Source organism: Lathyrus oleraceus, chromosome 3 (assembly GCF_024323335.1).
Source record: "Lathyrus oleraceus cultivar Zhongwan6 chromosome 3, CAAS_Psat_ZW6_1.0, whole genome shotgun sequence".
NCBI lineage: Eukaryota > Viridiplantae > Streptophyta > Magnoliopsida > Fabales > Fabaceae > Lathyrus > Lathyrus oleraceus.
Window position 1 is genome coordinate 46,238,891 of NC_066581.1, and position 9,909 is coordinate 46,248,799.

Sequence of the window (9,909 nt, forward strand, 5' to 3'; positions counted from 1 at the left end):
GGTGCAAAATTGATGGCCTTGGAGTCTACCAGATCCTGGACAACATGCTTAAAAGCCCTACAGCCCTCAATGTTATGCCATGGTGTACCTGAATGGAACTCACACTTGGCGTTCTCATCATAGTTAGGAGGCCTCTGATCTGATCTTAACGGAACCATCGTCCTTGGTTGAACCAACCCAAGATCCATCAACTTTTTAAACAGAACAGCATATGTCACGGGCGGCTTATCGAACTGACGATCAATCCCTTTCCCCCTCACTTGGTACCCGGCTCTCTGTTGAGGTGGCTGACATTGCTGTCGTACTGACTGATTACCAGCAGGGGTGGTTACCGCAGCAGTGTGCTGGTAGTAACAATCCCTACCGTGTCCCCTTTGGGCATACACAACACTTGATTCTCCCTCGTTCTTCCTTTGGCCATTTTCGAAGGGCTTCTTCGATCCTGATGACGAAGCATTACCACCCTGGATCTTCCCCATTCTCAGCCAACTTTCAATTCTCTCCCCAGCCACGACAATGTCAGCAAAGTTAGTGACGGGACAACCCACCATCCTTTCGGCAAAAACCCCTTGCAGGGTACCCATGAATAGATCAGACATCTCCCGATCCACTAGCGGAGGTTGAACTCTGGCAGCCAACTCCCTCCATCTCTGGGCGTATTCTTTAAACCCTTCACTCGGCTTCTGAGACATACCCTGCAGCTGGGTACGACTAGGAGCCATGTCAGCATTGAACTGGTACTGTTTAAAGAATGCATCTCCGAGATCCTGCCAGCTCTTGACATCCGAAGACTTCAACTTGGTATACCATTCAAGAGATCCACCAGACAGACTATCTTGAAAGAAGTACATCCAGAGCTTCTGATCTGTTGTATAGGCAGAAATTTTCCGGACAAATGCTTGCAGATGAGTCTCGGGGTAGGAACTCCCATTATATTTGTCAAATGAGGGCGCCTTGAACTTCTGTGGGATCACAATCCCCTCGACCAGCCCCATGTTTGACATATTTACAACCCCCGGAGTGGCATAACTCTCGAGAGCTCTGATCTTTTCAGCCAGCAACTGAATCTCTTTGTTCTGTGGTTGGGCACCGTACTGACCGAACGGTTCATTGTGCATAGAAAACTGATCAGCCTCCCGGTCTTCCTCTCTGTCATCATCAACCCCAAAGAATGGAGGAAACAGGCTATCCTTCAGATTAGGACCCATCGGACCAGGTTGACCCCCTGTAGCAGCACCAAAGCCGGCAGCATTATTTACTATCCCCACAGTCGTCCTCTTTCCACCATCTCGAGAGCCACCCAGCCCCTGGTTGGAGACACCATCCAGGTTAACACCGTTGTTGGCAGCTGAAGCCCGCTCGAGCTTCTCAACTTTATCAGCCAGAGCTTTCTGACCAACTGCAAACCCTTGCATGATGTTGATCAGTTCGCTCATCTTGTCCTTCAGCTCGAGAATATCTGCGTTAGGGAGATCCATCAGTCTGGGAGTATTGCGTCGAGTGAAATATCTGTGAGGGCGTGTTGAGTGCAAAGGTACAACTCTGCGAGCGCGAGCAATGATTCCTGAAACAATCAAGCACGTTAAAACCCGACACCTGCAAAACAGCAAACAGGTTAATATGCATGAATGCAACGTCTATCCATACGAGGAAGCTTCTATCTTTCGATCCTGGTTTCATCGAGACAGATAAAATTTCGACAATAACATTCTGACATCAGGATGTCTCTCAACCAGAATCTCAATCGAGAATGTATCCTGAGTATGGATAGACGTGAGTTAGATGCAGGTAAATGCAAAATGTGATGATGCTGATGCGTGAATGCAATGCACTGTGTCATCCTCCAAGTCATCTGATCATCTGTTGCACTGAAGCATCGATCTCTGAATCGATCACAACCATCTGAAGGAATATGTGACCACAAATCCAACTCAAGGGAGTTCCGAAATAAACGGAACTGAAAGATACATCACCATCATCACCAAACAATCTCTGAGCAGACAACCATAATAACCTCTGAATCGGCCCGGGGAATCCTGAAATAAACGGATCCCCACTGATAAATATCACGGCCAGCACTCCGGCGTCTCAGCAATAAATGTCCATAAATCCAACTTATAAATATGACTCTGATCAACTGTTGAATCAATAATCACCATCAAAGTCACCATCTGAACATGCATATGTAAGAATCACCCTCCCCTCACAGGTAAATTCTAATCAGGTTATCCTAAGGCGGATAATAGTCTCGACAATCGGGCAGAGATACTCAATGGGTTTGCCCTTTCGGGTGTGCCATTGTAGCTCCCTTAAGATCGTCTAAACCAAAGATCCGGGAAATGATCGGTCACCAGAGTCAATAGCTCAGATGAGGTGACTCAACCAGAGTGGAGTACCCCACAAAGGAAGAGCACCCTCAGAAGAACCTCGTCCAGCTTGTGGTACATCACATTGCCAAGCACATGTTGACCTAACATGAAAGAGGCAACATGAGACCACACTAATCCTAGGTGTATACTCGGGCCTGGGTTTTAGCCCCACTCAGAACACCCACCCCAAAACAACGGAACCACCTGTACAGAGGACAGCAACATAATAGTATGATGCATGCAAACATTTATGCAAATATATACACAATCAGAATAATAAATGCAATAAATAAAGCGGCACAAGCAACCTAAACTATCCTAGAACGCTAGGAGAGACTCTCTTAGGGAAGATGGACCAGCAAGAGGTCAACAGCAAGAATCCCCAGCAGAGTCGCCAGCTGTCGCATCCGCGAAAAACAGCCGGCAGGCTAAAATAAAACAACACAGAGCCGCCACCGTGCGTTATTTATCCCAAAAGAGGGAAAGGAAACGCTCGAAGTAAACCTGGGAAAAGCATGGTCTCGCGACCAAAGAGATGGGATCGGGAGTCGGTTACGCAAGGGGAAGGTATTATCACCCCTCACGTCCGTCGTACTCGACGGGATCCACGCTCTAAAAGAAAGAAAAGGTTGCTAAAACAAACATCACACACACACACTGAAGACAACACAGGTGGGGAAAGAGGGGAGAGGGCTCGCTAGGATATCGCATCCTATGCCTACGTATCTCGTCTGGAACGAGAATCAGAGCTGCCGTAGTTCGGCTCACGCACGCTGAAACAAACACACGCACAAAAAGGCAAACATGGAACCCGAACGCCAATAGCTGGACTTACATCAGCTTCCGAACCAAACAAACACACACTGGAAACCAGATGCCACTTGATGGACTTATACCGGACTCCAAGCACACAACAAGAGGATACGGAATGCCAATGGATGGGCTTACATCCATCTCCTACACACACAAGAAGAAACAAACAACAAGCTACTAAGGAGTCGGGAACTCGAGCCTAGCAACTGTCAAGCAAACACACACAAAAAGAAAAAGGGTGCCCGAAGAGATCTCGTACGACCTCCTACCTACGTACCTCATCTGGTATGAGGATCAGGGCGACGTAGTTCCCCTGAACGGGAAAGAAATTCTCACCTAACCAGATACAAAGGGAGACACACTACTAGGGAGCTGTACTCGAGCCTAGATGTTATCATGCATCATTGCCCTATGTTATGGTTTCTATCCTAACTTGCACAGGCAGCAAGCTAATCCTAAACAGGCAAAGCAATCAAAGCAAACAATCACAAATAGCACACACTATATACAGACAGAGGTGGCTCAAACAAGGGTTAGACTGCCAAAGCAAGTCAACTGTATCAGGTGATGTTAGCTCTTAACCCTGACATTGAGAGTCAGGGTGAAGCAGATGAAATGGGAGTGAGGGGTGTGCCTCACAGCTCTTATCCTTGGCCAGGGAGAGCTTCAGACAAAGAAAGTGTGGGTCCAGAAAGTGGGAACCCTTCTACACTTATGACACTGACTCAACTGTACAACTGTACATGGATCTTGGGTTAGGATCCACAAGGCATCAACATGTAATGCGAGCCAAGGGACGACTCAACAGATTAGCAGGAGGTGGACTACACACCTCTTGTGTCTTCCAATTGCCTTAACAAAGGTCTTTTCCTGCTTGGGGACAAAAATAAACAAGCACAAACATCGCCTCTTAAGGAGGACTTCAGACAGGTGCCTGGCCAAGAAACAGACCAGGTCTTCCAGACTACATGGAGTTAGTGATTCTACCTCAATTGGTTTACACAACCAAGCAGCAACACAAGCAAGTTCACAATGAACTATAGCAACTAAGGTACCTGAAATCAATCTAACATAATCAGTACGCCGACAAACAAAAGTCAAACAGAAAATTACAAGTCCACAGCACAAACAGATAACAAGCATCAATGCACAAAGGTGCAAGCCACAAGGCCTAAGAATAAGTCTCAATGCCTACAAAACAAACTCAATTTAGTCATAAACAAGCAATAAACCAATCCCAATTGAGTGCACATCATCAAGTATAAGCAATTGTGCTCTTTGACCTGAAACAAAGCTCAAATGTGAGAACACAAACCACTAGTACAAGACTAGGGTCAAAATAGGATCAATAAGTCAAAACAGAACATGAAACTTATCCAAAATCAAGATCAATCAAATAAGAATCAAATCCAGTTGGTCTCATGTTCATATCATCAACCATTATCATTTCATGAAAGAAATAGTGCAAAACATGTCATTTAGAACCTCAAAGGACCAAACAGAAAGATCCAATCCAAACTCAATCCAAAACAATTCAATAAATCCCCAAAAAATTCACAGCTAAACAGCATTAATTACATGTCAATCACACCAAATTTCAAGCCAATTGGACAATGGGAAGCAAGTTAATTAAATTCATCAAGTCAAGTCATGCTCATACAAGTCCAAACAAGGCACAATATCATGTATCAACTTCAAGCAAGCATAAAACAGTGTAAGAACATGATAAATGCACCAAACCAAAACCATGACAAACTTCAATGTCTCTATAATCACTCCACAAAATTTCAAGTCCATCCAATACATATCAAGAATTTCACAAAACAATTAAAAACATGACTCACAAAAAGTCCACATTTGGTCAAATAGAAAGGAAATTCTCAATCAAATTGGAAATGCACTCAAAAAATCCAGAAAAATTCACATGTGAACCTAACATCCCTAAGCATCATCATGCAAAACTCAATCCAAGTTCATATGGCATGGTAACAAAAATCATGAAGTCAAACAAGTCATGGTGTGACACAAATTGTCACACCTCTAATGATCATGTCATATCTCACAATCCAGGAATGCAAAAATCACAAACCACATATCAAAATGACCAGGAATGAGTCTAGAACACACATGTAAAATTTCAAGAATTTCCAATTAAGCATCATCATTTCATGATCAAAAGAGTAAGCATGGTGCAACAAAGGACATGTCCACATAAATCCTAGCCAAAACAGAAATCCACATGTGCACAATTTCATTAAAAATCACAAAAAAATACTAGAGGTTACCAGGATCATGGTGAAAAAAATTTCATTCAATTTGGACAAGTGGTTTGGGAGTTATGATTTTTCATGTTGAGAAAAAAAATAAAAAATGAAATGGAAGCATGTGTAATATATGAAGCATGATTGAAATAAAGGCTAAAGCAAAAAAAGTGGAAATGACACAACACGGAATCGAAGGGAGGTCCAAATTTGAAAAAAAAAGGCGCTCAAACACTACCAGCAATGAACAGTAAGCAAAATTTGGATCAAAATCACTTTTCTGGAAATTTTTTGAATGTTCATCATGTGTTCTTCATGTTCATAGGTCCAAGAACAAATGTTCACCAAATTAGACAAAATTTATATCAATGGAAAGGTCTTTCCACATACATTCACAATCTCAAATTAATTTAACCTAATTCCTCATGATTTAAGAAATTCGAATGCAAACATGTTTGTGCATAAAACTTCAAATCATCATAACTTCCTTGTTTCTCAACCAAATTTAGTGGTTCAAAGTGCAGAATTCTCTACTAAACAAGATCTATCCAAAGCATCAAACAATTTCAAGAATCATTGAAGTCGAAAACTCACCTTAATTTGAGGACAGTTGTTAAATCGCGCGTTTTAGGCTACCAAAAGCAAAACAGATGTTCTATGATGCTAGTAGAAGTGAATGGATGCAAGGCCTTGGCTCAATAACGCACGATCTTGATGAAATCTCCATTTGCCATTGTTGCACCTCACTTTAACAGTTCATAATTTGGCTTGGAAATGAGGAAATCTTGCTTCAATTAGCTTCAATAATGCATGTAGATGATGAATGGATGAAGATCTTAGCAAGGCTTGTGAAGAAATTGCAAAAAAGTGAAGATGAAAAGTTGAGAGAATTGTGCAATTTTGGATCTAGATCTGAAATTCTGTTATGATTCATCAAAAAACAGTTAGGATTATCCTTTTATATGTTATGTTAATGATGTTAGTAATCCTAATTAGTGTTAATGCAAGTGTTTAGACCAAATCACATTTTCATGCTAAATGGTAAAAATGGCCAATTCACCCTCACTTGCAAAACCAATGTAACAGTAGAAATTTCTGGTTGCAGCAAGTTTGAAATGATGTTTGTGAGCTAGTGCAAGTGAAATCATGTGAAAACCATGCTTATTTTTCAAAAACACCCTTTTCCCTCCAAAATTTAAATTAAGTCCACTTGAAAAATGCACTTTTTGTGTGAGCACAATTCATGAAATGTAATGCTTGTTTTGGATAGAGGACATCAAAAGAATTTTGCTCAAAGAAACCTCACTCCATTAGGCCTTGTGAATCAAAAGTTATGCCACTTTGAAATTCAACTTTTTTGACAATGATCAATCCATAACTTGCCAACCACAAATGAGAAATTCATGTTCTTGGACTTTTTGGAAAGGTGAGAGCAAGATCTAAAACTTTCATGTTGAACAAATTTTCATTTGAAGCATTTTTGGACACGTAATTTTGAGGAGAAAAACTTTCCATTTTTGGCAATTTTCAATTACAAGTCACTTTCTATTTTTGGAAAGTTTCCATCTGACTTTATTTTCTTCATTCTTGATGTTTGAAATGTCAAATGAAACTTGTTTAGACATGAATGAAGTGTCTCTAACCCTCTCCCTCCTCCAAATCCATGAATTCAGGCACAGTTGACCACAGTTGACTTTTTCTGACTGATAGATGAATTTCAGCTTGACTGATCAAATTGAGCTTCAAACTCCTGATGAAATGGATCAATGATGAAACCCTAGCTTCCATAAGCTCAATATAATCACATGATGATCCCCATATCCACTGAAAACCCCATCTCCTTGCCAAGCCCTGATTGGCCCAATACAACTGATTAGGGTTGACCAGCGGTCAAAACCCTAATCTCAAGGAATATGATCAAGCATAAGGAATCTCTTGGTGATGATAAAACCATGATGATGATGATGATGATGATGTATCATTTCAACCAAGATGAAGCTCAATCTCCTTGACAACCAAGAAACCCTAATTTGAATCACACATCCTCAGATGATTAATGATCAGTCCATGAAACCTTAGCTTGCATCTTAACCTCTTTATCTTCTGATCAAGACTTAAGAGGATGACTTGTTCCATGTAACCACATGATATGCAAATATGCAATGCCTAATGACCTACAAAATGATATGCAATATGCTAAGCTAGTCCCAAGAGAGGAGGGCAAATTTTGAGGTGTTACAGTAATAAAAGGGAAATTCCCCGTTTGTCAATCTCAAGGACTGCTTGACGATACAGAGTTTATAGATTGTTTCAATTAGACAAAAGCCTTTGGTTTTTGTGTTGTGAGTAATTATATTACCAATTGCAAATAAATAAAATAAGTAAAAAGGTTGAACGAGAGACAAATGAGAGAAGATTTGCTGGGGTTCGGTGAATGAAACTTCCTGTAACAGATATAATTTATGAAGGCTTAGACAATAATTCTGTCCAATTAATTCCGGTCCTCAAGGGTATCTATTCCTAATTCCTTAGTGAAAAGACCTTTGATTATGTAACCTAATTACTATGTCCATAAATAATTAAGTTCATACTCAAGCATTCGAATATCAAGAATTACCGGTCAAATAGAAAATCCCTAGTCCTAGGTTATTTTTACTATCCAAAATTCTTATACATATCAATGAATAATTGCTGTCCAGCTTAAACTATTCATATTAATCATCATTCGTTGGTCCGACGAATAAAGCATAAAGAACGGTAATAAGAACAAATCAATGGAAAAGAAGAAATAGTCAATGCACTCATAAACATAAAATTTGTCACATTCAGAATCAGGGTCACCCCCTAGCAATGGGGGGTTTAGCTACTCATAATCGAAATAAAAACAAAGATTAACATTGTTGTCATTACAGAATTTCGTGAGGAATCAATCTTCAATCGTCGGAAAACTCTTGAACATATGAATCCTCTGATAATCGTAGAGTCTCCAGGTCTCAAACGCGTCTCCTTTTTCTCTAAAAATTGTCCAACCCCCGGAAAATCGTGTTCTCCCCTCTAAATAGCTATGCAGTTGGGCTTTTCCTGATTTTTGGGGCCATACGCGTATTGCCCATTCTGATACGCGTATTGCCCAGTCTCAAACGCGTACTGCACGTAAGACAGCCTCTGATACGCGTATTGCCCAGTCTGGTACGCGTATTGCCCAGTCTGGTACGCGTATCACCAGAAGCTTGTCTTTTTGCTAGATTTTCCATCCCTCTGGTCATATACGTATGCTACGCGTACTGGGAATGTCCATACGCGTACCATGTAAGGCCATACGCGTATGGACAGTAGGTTCTCCAAGAATTTGGTTTTTTCTTCCGTTTCCTTGCTCGGGCCTAATTTCGCATCTGACGTTTGATTCCCTGAGCTTCCAGACTACTTTTTGACCTGCTAACATACCCAAAAGTGTAAAATATCCTCACGAAATTCATAAGTAACAACACACTTCATATTATAGAATTCAGCTTATATCTAACTAAAAATGCTTCAGTTTACGCAGTTTACCTGACTTATTTACGGTTAAATAGTGAAATACCTAGCATAAATGGTGACTGATCAATACCGAAACAAACGAGGTAGTGGAAGTAATTTACGCTAAAACCACACTGCCATGGTACGCTGACTTTGTCAACTACTTAGCAGCCGAGGTGCTTCCACCAGACCAGACTTACCAACAAAAGAAAAAATTCTTCCATGATCTTAAACATTACTATTGGGACGAGCCTCTGCTTTTCAAGAGAGGCGCCGACGGTATCTTCCGTCGATGTATCCCCGAAGATGAGGTAGAAAACATAATCTCCCACTATCATTCTGCTCCCTATGGAGGAAATGCAAGTACCTCAAAGACTTGTGCTAAGATCTTGCAAGGCAACCTCTTTTGGTCCACTCTGTGGAAAGATGTCCACATCGCGATCATCAATTGCGACCGGTGTTAGCGCACTGACAACATACCTAGACGCGAAGAAATGCCACTTAAAGGCATTTTAGAGGTAGAAGTCTTCGATGTTTGGGGAATTGATTTTATGGGACCATTCCCATCTTATTTTGGTAACAAGTACATCCTCGTTGCAGTCGATTACGTATCAAAATAGATCGAGGCTATAACCTCTCTAAAAAATGACACACGAGTGGTAATTAGACTCTTTAAGCGCATAATCTTCTCTAGATTTGGCATGCCGAGACTTGTCATCAGTGATGGTGGCTCCCATTTCATTTCAAAGATTTTTGAAAAGCTATTACTGAAATATAGAGTTCGGCACCATGTAGAAACACCCTATCACCCACAAATGAGTGGACAAGTAGAGGTCTCGAACAGAGAAATCCAACCAATCTTAGAAAAGATGGTTGCCATCTCTAGGAAAGATTGCTCCTTAAAATTACACGAAGCCCTGTGGGCATATAGGACAACTTATAAGACCCCA